Genomic DNA, 13,341 nt, shown 5'->3' on the forward strand with positions numbered 1-13,341 from the left:
TCCAATCGAGAGTTTGTGGAACTGAAGATTCACTGTGGAACCAGTGGATCACTGAAGAAAAGGGGGTTAAGGAGTGGACTATTCTGGACCACATTCCCCCCCTCCTTTCTTTCTGCTTCTCCATGTAGTCATTGCCTACATTTACAAACATTTGATAAACAATGCAACCATTATTTTCCTCTTTACCTACTATTACTTTATAAGCTCCTGGGTCTCGCCCTACTGCAGCTGGAATGGTGATGGTTGCTCTTAATATCTGTCTGTCTATCTATCTATCTATCTATCTATCTATCTATCTATCTATCTATCTATCATCTATCTATCTCTATCATCTACCTATCTATCTATCTATCTATCTATCTATCTATCTATCTATCTATCTATCTGTATCATCAATCAATCATTTCCATACAGCCCTTCATCCAATAGATTCCAGAGGAATGAACAACATAACACTAAAATACACAATAAATCCATAGTATTAAAAATAATATTAGTCTCCAGCTAAAAATGCACAGTAGTCTCACAATGGAATCTTGACCATGTTTATTCAGAAATAAGGTAAAGGTACCCCTGCCCGTACGGGCCAGTCGTGTCCGACTCTAGGGTTGTGCGCCCATCTCACTTAAGAGGCCGGGGTCCAGCACTGTCCAGAGACACTTCCGGGTCCAGGCTTGGGTACTTATTCAGAAATAAGTCCAGTTAAATTCAAAGGGGCTTGTTCTCAGGTAAGTGGAGTTAGGATTGCAGTCTTCGGCATTATAGAAATTCAAATGTCTGGGAACTGTAGGTAACTGAGTGCATCTCTTTACAGATAGCATTGCACAGGCAGGTCACCAACACCAAATCAGCTTCCCCAAGAGTTGTATCTGGAGAAGTGCTTCAGCCGAAGATAAAACAACAGGAACCAACATTTGGAAGGTAAAATTACATGGTAAGCTTATAAATGTATAGCTACACACGCTTGTGTTTACTTTCATTAAATTATAACCAGATATTGCCTTCATATTCAGATTCCAGATCTGATGCATTATGTCCATCTCTGTCCTTTACTAGGCACAGATTTGTGGTTTGCCTTCAGTATCACATTTCAATAAACTGATTTAGGATGATCACAAATGAATATGCACTTTTAATTCTGTGTTGTGGTGATGGTCACATCTCTCTCTCTCTCTCTCTCTCTCTCTCTCTCTCTCTCTCTCTCTCACACACACACACACACACACACACACACTTGTGGTTCAGAACTCATTCAAACAAAACATTTCAGCATCAAATAAGTTTGAAATTATCCAACAGTAAACACAAATAGAATTAAAGCAGGTCCCGCATTCTGAATTAGATCAATGGTACCTCTAATCTAGTTACTCATAATCATTGTTGATTGTATCTTAGCCAATATTGTTAATGGTGAAAAGATGAACTACAGCTGCACATCAAACTGTACAGAAGTTTTTTTGTTGGCTTAATTTAATAGAGAAGGAAATGAGAACCAGGAACACCGCTGCATGCAAGATGTCTGCTAGGCAGCTTCCTTTTCCATCAGAGCAGCTACTCCTGTGTGGAACCATTACAGCTCATTGTTTAATTTGAAGTTTATTACTTTTCTTTATCTTTTGGCCTTGTAACACAGCCTGCAAAACTTTATTATACTCTTTCACTTTTACTGTAAGTGACTCTCTTGTGTTCTTTATGCCCACAGCAATATTTTCTCTGCCTCACCGCAGAAATCCATGCAGTTCCTATGGGACACTCTGAAGAGTTATTTATTTGCTCCTACCAGTGGAAATAACTGTACTGAAGCTGAACAAGCTAATGGCATTGGTGTGACAACAAGCTCAGTGGGTTGTGGAAATGCTTTATAAGCCAACACAAGTTAACGTATCCCTGTACCCTCCAGCAGTATTAGGGTTGTCAGGTCATCACCTGAGGCTCAGACCCGGGGATGCTGTGTGAAGCAGGGAGCTACTGATTCATGCCAGGAAACCAAAGGAGTGGAACCTCTTGGGATGGAGCTGATCCAAGTGACAGCAGAGGGTGGCACCTGGCTGAGAGGGAGCATGGCTGTGCCTGGTAACTCTGGCTGCAGCCTGATGAATATGAAAAACTGCCTGGCACAGTAAATGGCAAAAAGCTGCCCCCCTTAATTCTTGCCCTTCACTTTGAGACTCCTTCTCCTAAGAAGAATCTGAGACTGTGAAACTTCAGGTCAAACACTGAGCTCTCAGACCCTCCAAGTGTCCATATTTTCCAGGGATGTACCTGATTTAGAGATGCTGTTCTGGTTTCTGATTTGATCCCGGAATGTCCTGTTTTTCCTTAGGACTTTCCTATTTTTATTGGAGAAATGTTGGAGGGTATGGGGGTTATCCGACTCCTAAGCCGTCTGAAGGAAATCCTGTATGGGGAAGTTTTTAAAATTATATATATATATAGAGAGAGAGAGAGTGGCTGGGGCAACCCAGTAATATATGTGGGGTACAAATAGTAAAATTATCATTATGAAATGGGATGTCCCTATTTTAATCATAGAAATGTTGGACAGTATGAGCTCTGCAAATCCCAAATTGTACTTAATTAAGCCCTGGCAATCCTAAAATGGCTACAACATATATTTATTCTGTGCACCAATTGCTGGTGCTTGTTGGATGTATCAAAGTCTAGGGCAGGCAGAAGAACGGAGGTTTAGTGCTTGCTAGCCAGTAGATAACCCTTAGTGAAGAAAAATAATTGAATTGGTTCGGGTGTGGGTGTGGATGTGAACTGGGAAACAGCCCTAGTCTAGTCTTGTCTTGGTATAGATAAGTCACCTAACTGTGTACAAATGGTACAAAAACTGGATCTCCAAGATAGCATGCAGTCCTAAAGAACCACATATTGCCTTTTGCCAGTGAACCTGAACATAATGTATATTATGCAGATCGCTCAACAATTTACATCATTACACACTCCTCTTGAAATGGCAAACTTTGCTTTCGATGTCCCTAATGCAAAAAAGCAACGTTAAGATGCACTGCTGATTTGACTTTCTAATTCTACAGTACCTGTATAAAATCATACAGGTCACGAATCACCAAACGTTAAAAGCATCACTGCAGAGACAAATGGAGTGTATTATGGCTGTAAGCAGCGCCCACAGGCTATCCCAACAGCCCCTGCTGGCTTTAAAGAGTCAAAAGAGGGTAGGGTTGGAGAATGAGAGCAGCTGTTGCTGCACATCTGCTCACTTTGGTGGAGAAAAAGGCTACCAGTGGCTACCAGTCACAAAGACTATGTTCTACCCTCACTGTTGGAGACTGTAGGTCTCTGAATACCAGTTGCCTGGAATAACAAGTTGGATTACAGTCCTGCGTGTGGGCTTATCATAGGTATTTGGTTAGGAAAAGTCTTTATTTTGCATATCTGTAATTTTTAGGGACGCAGGTGGTGCTGTGGGTTAAACCACAGAGCCTAGGACTTGCCGATCAGAAGGTCGGTGGTTCAAATCCCAGCGACGGGGGTGAGCTCCCGTTGCTTGGTCCCTGCTCATGCCAACCTAGCAGTTCGAAAGCACGTCAAAGTGCAAGTAGATAAATAGGGACCGCTCCGGCGGGAAGATAAACGGTGTTTCCGTGCGCTGCTATGGTTCGCCAGAAGCGGCTTAGTCATGCTGGCCACATGACACGGAAGCTGTATGCCGGCTCCCTTGGCCAATAAAGTGAGATGAGCACCGCAACCCCAGAGTTGGCCACGACTGGACCTAATTTTTATCAGGCCTAGGCTCCCGGAACTTCCAAATTCTGGAACATGGGAGGGGGAAAGGGAGAAAGGAGAATGGGAAGTTGGAGAGAAACATTGGAATGACTTTGCAAAAATACTTGCAATGCTGTGTTAAAAGGTACTGCATACAATGCCTTGGAGTAAGAAAAGTCTTTGAGGCAGATCTATAGGCTATCAGAAAGCAAAGTCTATTCAGTGTTCCATTTAAAATGAATTAAAATGGCAAGCTCTTTCTATTGCAACCTTTTGACATGGTTTCCCCTTTGCTATATGCTTTTCAAGAGTCCCCATGCCATTTTCTCAGTATCATTTGATGCAGGATAAAAGGACTAGACAGGCTTGTAATCTGTATGCTTATGATAGTAGTTTTGCACTCAGAAATTCCTAGCTGGTCAGAATTCAGAAAATTATATTTCAGTGTTCCTGGATACCTGGCTGGAATACTGATTTTGAAATGTTACACAACATTTCTTCAGCTCTCTACAGATTGCCGTAGAATGCTAAGTATGAAACAATGTAAGTTCTGAAACAAAATGGAAGCAAATGCACAAACCAGGAATAGATGAAGACAATTCATTGCTATGAAGCTTTAATTTAGAGAGTGTGAGAGTTAGGGTAATCTGTATAATCTCTCTTCTTCTTCCACTTAAAAGATATTGTGTGCAATATGCAGGGCACCCATTCCACTGTTTAAAATGAGAGCCAGAGATACTAAGGGCTCAACCACATTTACCTGTTTCCCTGCTTTTTCCAGGCACAGGTCTGCAATTTAAAGCTCTAAGTCCAAGCTCTCTCTCTCTCTTTGCCCTCAAGCTTTCCCCACAAAAACCTACTCTTTAAAGCTGAAGAGCAACCAACAGCAATTCAAGCTTTCTGCGGACTGCTATTTGCTCCGATCCAGCTTTAAAGAGCAGGTTTTCACAGGGAAAGCTCTGTAACAAAAACAAAACAAACAAAAATGGACATGGAGCTTTAAAGCACAGGCCGTTCCTGCAAAGGGTGGAGGAAGCCCTAAGCAACACCTGTAATTATCTTGATAGGTACTTTTTAAAATACCCCATGGTCCAATAGTCTTTTGTTATTCAAATTGTTTATGGCTGCACACAAACATGGTGTGAAAAGACTGGAGTTGTAACATATATTTCAACTAAGGGGAAAATCTGGCTTCCTCCCATATTTACATTACAAGTAACAGATATGAATGCTGACTTGCTTTTGACTGTCTTCCCTCTCCTTCCATCACAACACTTCCTTCTCTCCCTGTTTTTTCTAAACTGACTCTTAAATTATCTCTCTGGCTCTTAAAAATACCCTTTATACTCTTCCTTGTTTGAAACTCCCTTGTTTGAAAACTTGTTTGTTTTTGATGTTTATCTGTTCTTCAAGTTACTGGGCTTGCAGTTTCTTCCTTCTTCTGTACTGCTGGAGAGTGCTTCTATCTTCTTCTCAACAGATGCTTGGAGTATTTTCCTCTCCCAGTGACACAGTATACATGTTTCTTAGACGTTTCATTTTGGTAGGAACTACTTTTGATATCCTCAGCTCTGTCCCTCCCAACAGATAGGTCAACTATCAGCTCAGAGTTAAATGACAGACTGAGAACCTTAAGTGTAACTTGTACTTTGTAACCACTTGGATCAGTTATTTCAAAATGGAGCTGCTCTTAAATTGTTTGGAAACTAAAGCTTGTGGGAAGAAGTGGGCACAGATAATGCCACGTTACCCAGATGAACATCTGACAAGGAAGTGCTATTATTGTGGCACTATGCTTTTGCGATTCTCTTCCTGGGGGGCTGCAGCTACTTAGAACCCTTCCAAAATTTAGGAAGCCTGTGAAAGCTTTTGAGAAGTTTCACAACTGCAACCACAACCCATGATTATTATTACCCAAAACATACTGTCATTGTGATTTTATTGGCTTATGGAGAAGAACATCAGATTAACCCTGCTGGGTCAGGCCAAAGTCTAGTCTAGCATTCTGTCCTCACAGTGGCCAACCTGATGCTCATGGGAAGCTTGCAGGCAAGACCTGAGTGCAGCAGCACTTTCCTCACCTGTGATTCCCAACAATCAGTATTCATACTGCCTCTGACAGTGGAAGGAGGTAGAACATAGCCATAGTGGTTAATAGCCATTGATACTTGGATGTTTTTGGTAAATCTGATGGTTTTAAACTTGGATTTTATTGGGGGTTTTTTCCATTTGGACTCAGTGATTGATGTATGCTTGTAGCCCCAGCTCTGTTGAACTGTTGCAGACTGCTACTCCTGGGGCAGTACTCAGTCAAAGTCAAGTGAGTCGGGGTCAAGAGGAAGGACTGCCAGATGGGCTCCATTCTCTTGGTACAGCTCCTCAGAATTGCTCCCAGGTTTCTTCTCTTAATGTACCACATAATGCATGAAACAAAGTGGCATCATTTAGAGTTGTGCAACAGAAGGCCACTTTAGTATAGCAATTTATTCATCAGGATTATTTCTTCTTCTGCTACTTTTGTTATATACCCTCTGTTATGTAGTGTCCTTGCAGGAAGGGCTCTGAAGTTAAGGATAAGTCTTTGGGCCAGCCTCTTTGTTGCCAAATCCTTAGATTGTTGAAGCCTATGTCCTTCTAGATTGTCAGCACAGAAGCCTTTTAATTTACAACTTTTTGGCTCAGTGGCTACAGTGGAAAGGTGCTGTTTAAACAGTAATGTCTTGGTCTTTGATACAAATGACGAAATGATAACTTTGGTAATTTAAGACATCAAATCTCATTATGTTTTGACTCCGTGTAATATTAAGATAAAGTTCAAGGTTCTGCCAGCACTACAAGTAGGACAATATTTAGTGAAAATCCTATGACAAACACTCTCTCCTTCTGATTACAGGTCTCATGTTCTCTAACCGAAATGTACTAACCAAATCCTGTCTTGTGGGAAACTGTGCTGATGCCTTTTCAAAGCCACAGGGATGCAAACATCAGCCTGTTAATCTAATTATCTTGTGCAACCACTTTAGGCAGTACGGTTAAAAAGAGAGTAGCGGCAATATGACTGCATTATTAAAACCAAATGCAGATGGGCTTTTTAAAAAGATGCCTCTGCTAGATTCATCAGCAAACTCTTTTTCCAAGAGCTCAATTATGAGTCAAATTTAGTGCCATTTCCCTAACTGCAGTATCAAAAGAGATAGAGTTTTGAAAACACAAATCCTTTCCAACATTACAAAATTACCACCCCCATTCATAACAGGTGGGTAATTGAATGACGTGGATGCTGAAATGCTAACATTATGCACTTATTTGATGGGTCTTTTGTCATGACTTCTGACCAATACTCCTCCCTCTCTCTCACACACTCACACAGTGAGGAAGCAGTCAATCCCTCTCTGCTAAATTTAATAAGCCAGGAGAGATAGAGATCAAGGTGGCCACGTGGAAAAGTATATAACTACCAGCCCCTTGCCCACACCAGCTGACTGTACAAGCTGAAGCCTGTCCCATAACACATCCATGTCTCCAGCATTGGATAATTAACCTGGAATCGCAACAACTGCAGAGTCAATATCACTCCAAAGTCAAGTGGCTTTATCCTCAATGTATGTTGCCAGTTGGTCAAAGTGAGTCCTTAAATGCTCCACAGGCCCCTCCTCCAACTTTTAGTATGGTTGGCCACCACTCATGACACCATACACAGAGAGTGAAGCAAAGGATTTACAAAGGAAAATTAGGCACTTTTAGAACCTATCTTACATAGATGTAACCTTCTCTTGGAGACTGAAGAAAGTCAAGCATTAGGAACATAGTAAGCTGGGCCAGTCCATCTAGTTCAGTCAGTGGCGTAGCGTGGGTTGTCAGCACCCGGGGCAAGGCAAGTAATTTGCGCCCCCTAACCCGTGGATTTTAGCACTCGAGTTAGAGAGCTGCGAGTGCGAGCGCCCCCCCAGATGTTGCGCCCGGTGCGGCTGGCCCCCCCTGCACCCCCCACGCTACGCCACTGAGTTCAGTATTGTCTGGCAGTGAATCCCCAGGGCAAGGTCTCTCTCAGTCCTGGCAGGAAAGACCGGAGTTTGAGCCCAAGACCTTTTGCACAAAAAGCATACACTCTGTTACTGAACTATAATCATTTTGCTAAGAGTGTAATAAAATATATGAAGATACAATAGATTATGAAATACATCAGATTATGATGTGTATGACAAGAAGGGGCTTTGAGTGGGTCCCTTCCAGTTTTCTGGTTTCCAAAACACATGCATCAGCTTTCCAAAGATATAAGAGAGAGGCAGACCCATATGCTCAGTTGCAGGCACAAGGAATATCACAGTAAATTATCAGTGGGTTGTATCCAACAGACTTCTACTCAGAATAAAATTAAAGGATGTAAGTTAGTGATGTTTATTGATCTCATTGGTATCCTCTGGCCTTGCACTGGATACAGTCCTAATTGTAATTTTTATTAATTGGGTTCCTTTTTTATTCAAAACAATAAATTTTAATTTTGATTTCACAAATAATTAGAAGGAAACAGTTCAAAGGCAGGGCACAGATCCATCCAAAGTGATTTCCCCCCCAGTTGAGAGTCAGACAAAATCTAAATGCTTTGCCTACATCCATAAGTTTCACTGTAGTGAAGATCCAAAATTTTAAGATGGAGAACTGTTCTCTAAGGACCCTAACAATCCAGTTATCAAGGCTAATTTTTCTGAACCGTGGAGGAGAAAGATAAACAGTAACTTCTAATATATGCAGTGGTGGTTTTCCTTAGGGCTTAATTTAATTCTGGGCATCTCAAGGCTGTCCCCCAAAACTTGTTGGACTCAGCTCTGGAAGATGTGAAATCATAAAGATGAGAGTGCTTCTGAATATAGCTCATGGGGCCTTTGTTTACAGCTGAGTGAACCTTGAACACGGAGGGGATTAATCTGAAGATTTCCAGGGCAAATGATGCAACATCCAAACAGGGATGAGCATCCTCATTTAATTAGACTTTGGCAAGTTACAAACTAAATTCACCCAACTCTTGCTGGAAAGAAAAACAAAATACTCTGCATCAAGGGCTGAAATGAATCCCCTGCCCTCCAATATACAAACTAGGGATATGTGAGGAGAAGGCTGCTCACGCAGAATTAAATTGAGCCCTTCAAAGTAAGTTCCAGTGATCAACAGAATACTTTGGGGTCAGGGCAGGGTAGCATGTGGTGGCGGCTTCTTCAGCAGTTCCCAAAACTAAAGGTTCAAAAGCCTACAAAAAATGCAGGAAGCTGCCAAAGCACCTAGATTTAAATGCACAGCTATGGTAAGCAGTGCTTTAAAAAATCCAAGGCACAATATGCAAAGGAAAAATAGAATTGAATATAGAAGGAAATCACAGTTTACATGGCATTTAAATGTAAAGGAAGAAAATACATCTGAGCTGTCAAAAAACATTACAAGAGGAGAAAGCAACCTCATAAGTTTCCTTAGGCAAATGCATTTCAACACTGCCTGGTGCAAGGTAGAAATATCTCAAGGACTTTTGCTGAAAGTTCTCCAACACCTCAGGATGACCTGGCCTGGGGCAAATGCTTCCCTGCCAATTCTCTGTGTCCTTAGCCTTCCTTGCAGAAAAAGTTTTCCTCTTTCCTAAACTTATGGGGAGAGAAGAAAAGCTGGGTGTGCAGAAGTCTCTCCTGTTTGCAAGACCTCCCTTCGCTTTTTTTGACATAGTCTGGAAGCCTTCTCACCCAACCCCCATTTCTTCTGGCCAAAGGTACCTTCCAGTAGCGCTCTCTCTCTCTCTCTCTCTCTCTCTCTCTGGGCTACTTCTTGTACCTTCATCAGGGACCTAGAGACGCTGGCCAATGACAATTCTCAGGGATGGATCAGTTACTGTAATATTCCTGTAATCCCTTTAGTCTAATGCAAACTCAGCCTTTCCCTTCATGTCCCCTGCCTCTCGAGCATATATTCTAAGCAAACAGAATTGGGGGAAGATATAGTTTAGAATAACGAGCTTATTCATGAGCTGAGCCAAAATTCAAATGATTTTGACGGTTCATAAAAAGCTGCTTATTTCTGAAGTTGGGTGGGAGGGTATGAAACCTCCTCTTTCCCAGTTCCAAAACTCAGCAATATCATTAGCTGTAAGGCAAATTAATTAATAAAGGGAGCCTCAGTGGAAATTAGCATTTCCATCAGTGCTGCAGCCAATCATGGCACTCCACCAGGTTATATAAACACCAAACTAGACCGGGGCTTAAATACATAGCAGACAGTATCTTGTTTTTCGTTAACTAATTACATGGATCTGGGAGCCCAATTCTCACCTTGAAGGCCACGAGAATTTACTCCAGAAAGTGAATAGGGATGAATCATATTTTGTCAAATTTATTTTTCTCTCACTGTGAACTTTCCTTTCGCTCTACCTTACACATCCGACATCAGTCAGTGTTTAAACTGATCACAGACTACACACACAGGATACCTGTAAATCCACAGCCATATCTTTTGCTGCAGCCTTTATAACAAGGTACATCCATTTTGACCAGCTGAACACCTGTCCCTCAAGAAGCAATGACAGAAAAAGTCTTGCAGAGCAATAGCAAAAATAGTCATTTATATGCACCTGGGACACTCCATAGACAAACTGCAGAAAGATCACTGCTTTAAGGAAATATTTTTTGTTCTTTGGGGTTCATAACATATAGGGAGGGGAATAGAGTGACTGTATTTATTTAAATCTTTTTGCTATCCTGAATGTAAGATAGGGGTTATTCTAAAGTGCCTCCTTCAAGACAGCAGTCACAGCTATATAAGGCACCTTACACATTTATTCTTTGCTCCAGAATTGCGGCTTCAGGTTTTCTCTTTGCTAGTCTTTCTCTCACTGCACTTCAGAGACTGTTCTCGACAACGTGAAGAGCCAGAATATGAAATGTACAGTAGGGGGCAGTTTGGTTTCATGCTTGGGGTTGTGGCTTACCTGTAAGTTTTTTTGTAGTGTTTTGCTTTGGACTCCCCTACCCACCCCCATTCCTAGCTGTGTCATGCTAAAAAGGCCACATTTAAGTTTCTCTTCAAACCAGACATCAATAATATTACAAAATCACTGCTTTTTCCAAAAAAAAAAAAAAAGTTCAAAGGGGGGGGGGGGAAACTACAGGGATCAAAGTGTTCTGTTCAGCTCTAAAAGGAATGCAAGGCTGTTTTATTATTATCAGCTTTTCTTCATGGGTTGATGGACTAGAGTGGTTCTGACAGAATTACTTCAGTTTTTGTTATTAACAGATTGCATACAAAGATTATTATTATTATTTGAATTTATATCTCTCTCTATACCTGGATGTCTCAGGGCAGTTCACAGAATAAAATCAAAATATAAAACCACAAAATACACAATCAAAATAAAAACAACCTATTAACCCCTTTTATATTCATACTTTGTATGCAATGTTCCCCATTGTCCTCCATGGCATATAGCCTAGTTACAAATTATATATATGTATATTCAAATCTAAGTCTTTCTCTTGCTTTCTCTATCTCTGGTTAGGGGATGGGGCTTCATTTTACTCCACTTACACAACACTTTCCATTTGGGGAGTACCTGTGGACATTCATTTTCATCATATTTATTGTAACTGGATGTACAGAGGGAAAGACAGAGATTTCTCTAGTGCTGTCCTTTAGGAGGTCTGCATGTTGACATGCAGAGGCTAGCCTGTTAGGAGCACTGCCTCACCAGCATTAGCCAGCCCCACCTGCCTGCCTTCTTACAACCAACCCAGGCACTGGCAATGGTTGAAAGCTTCCTCCTCCTTCAGTCTCAGTGTTGCCGTCCTAGTACTCAGCAGGGAGGAGGGTGAGGAGAAAACTGGAATGACTAACTCTGTCACTGAGCCTGGCTCTGCCGGTTGAAGAAGAAGAGTTTGGATTTGATATCCCGCCTTTCACTCCCTTTAAGGAGTCTCAAAGCGGCTAACATTCTCCTTTCCCTTCCTCCCCCACAACAAACACTCTGTGAAGTGAGTGGGGCTGAGAGACTTCACAGAAGTGTGACTGGCCCAAGGTCACCCAGCAGCTGCATGTGGAGGAGTGGAGACGAGAACCCGGTTCCCCAGATTACAAGACTACCGCTCTCAACCACTACACCACACTGGCTCTCTAAGGTTGGTTGCCTTGAGCAGCAGCCACCACTGCCTTCTTCTCTCCGAGGTATAAGCCTGTATTTGGCTAACCTGCTCCACACTACATATATGATTGGACCCTAATAATAATAATAATAATAATAATGAATCTCTGCATATGTTGTTAATTTCTTACTTGTCCTTCAACATTAGGTCCCAAGGCAGGTTACAACCATGTAAAAATGCAGTGTTAACATCAGTTAAAACAATTTTGAAATCGAGCAGGTTAGGGTAAAGTCTGGGCTAGAATTCTTCTCCTCACGGTATAATTTTGAATGTGGAGGGAACTTTTCCATATGGAAAAGCATCAAAAAGCTGCTGTCTGAAATGGCACCACCCAGACACAGATTTACTACCTCAGTGCCATGACCCTGAAGTCAGATTCCTCTTCTTCAGAGGATGAGATCTAGAACTCTGAGGGAGAAGGGAACACAAGGCCAGCCCCAGAAGTGTTCCCACAAGACAAGCCTACAATGCCAGTGGCCTTCCGGCCTGATGATGTTACATTGCCATCCTCAAATGCAGAGGAGCCTACTGCAGTGGCCCCCAGTGAGGTGTGAGTCCACCCCACCATGCTGTCAGAGTAGAAAATGGCAGGAACAGGCTGGGCTCCTTTGAGGCTTTCCACACTGAGCATTTACAGTTGTACAGTTGCTGATTTTATAGGATTTATTGGCATGTTGCCACATGACATCAGCATCATTCAGCCAGTACAGTGGTACCTCGGGTTACAGATGCTTCAGGTTACAGATGCTTCAGGTTACAGACTCCACTATCCCAGAAATAGTACCTCGGGTTAAGAACTTTGCTTCAGGATGAGAACAGAAATCGTGCGGCGGCAGCAGGAGGCCCCATTAGTTAAAGTGGTACCTCAGGTTAAGAACAGTTTCAGGTTAAGAACGGACTTCCAGAACGAATTAAGTTCTTAACCTGAGGTACCACTGTATTCCTGGGTAATGTCTAAAACAAGTCCTGTACTGAGAAGCAATAGAAAAATTATTTCTTTCCCATGGCAATATATCACCAGAGCATCAGGGTTACTCAATGGTCTTTTCTCACATCTTAAAAGACTGGCCAGGTCTTGACCCAGGGCTTTAAAGGTAAGTTCCTGCCCAACTAGTTTACCGCTTTAGCAGACACTTACCCAGAATGACTAAGTTGGAAAGGACCCTGGGGATGTCCCAGTCCAACACACAATGTTTCAATCTGGAGAAAAGACTTTATTATTATTATTGGCCAGTCAACCCAAACATCCCAAAGCAAGAAGTCTGCTTTGCAAGACAGTTGGCTTCTCAGTGGGGCAATGAAACATAACTTTACTAACAGTGAAAACAAAATACTTGCTTTTAGCAAAGGATGATTTCCTGGGAGTCCTCACCTGGCAGTGTGCTGCTTTATGATTCTGAGAAGCATAACAAGGCCCCTGAGTAATAGTAGGCTGGGC

The 13,341-nt window shown here is 42.0% G+C and overlaps 1 protein-coding gene and 1 long non-coding RNA gene across 3 annotated transcripts in view; one reads left to right on the forward strand and one right to left on the reverse strand.

Moving 5' to 3' along the window:
- The window catches only part of SLU7 (SLU7 homolog, splicing factor), a 317,865-nt gene that overhangs the window by 152,019 nt on the left and 152,505 nt on the right, over positions 1–13,341 (reverse strand). The gene's annotated exons all lie outside the window — the stretch shown is intronic.
- The window catches only part of LOC310696959, a 31,331-nt gene that overhangs the window by 6,619 nt on the left and 11,371 nt on the right, over positions 1–13,341 (forward strand). The window contains exons 2-3 of one of the 2 annotated variants that reach the window (XR_014520808.1): positions 815–934; positions 1,703–2,096. This is a non-coding gene — a long non-coding RNA (uncharacterized lncRNA). Of the gene's footprint in view, positions 1–814; positions 935–1,702; positions 2,097–13,341 lie in introns of those variants that run through there. The other variant, XR_014520807.1, reaches the window with a different exon arrangement.

Source organism: Podarcis liolepis (assembly GCF_965112155.1).
Source record: "Podarcis liolepis genome assembly, chromosome: 2".
NCBI classification, from domain to species: Eukaryota; Metazoa; Chordata; class Lepidosauria; order Squamata; family Lacertidae; genus Podarcis; species Podarcis liolepis.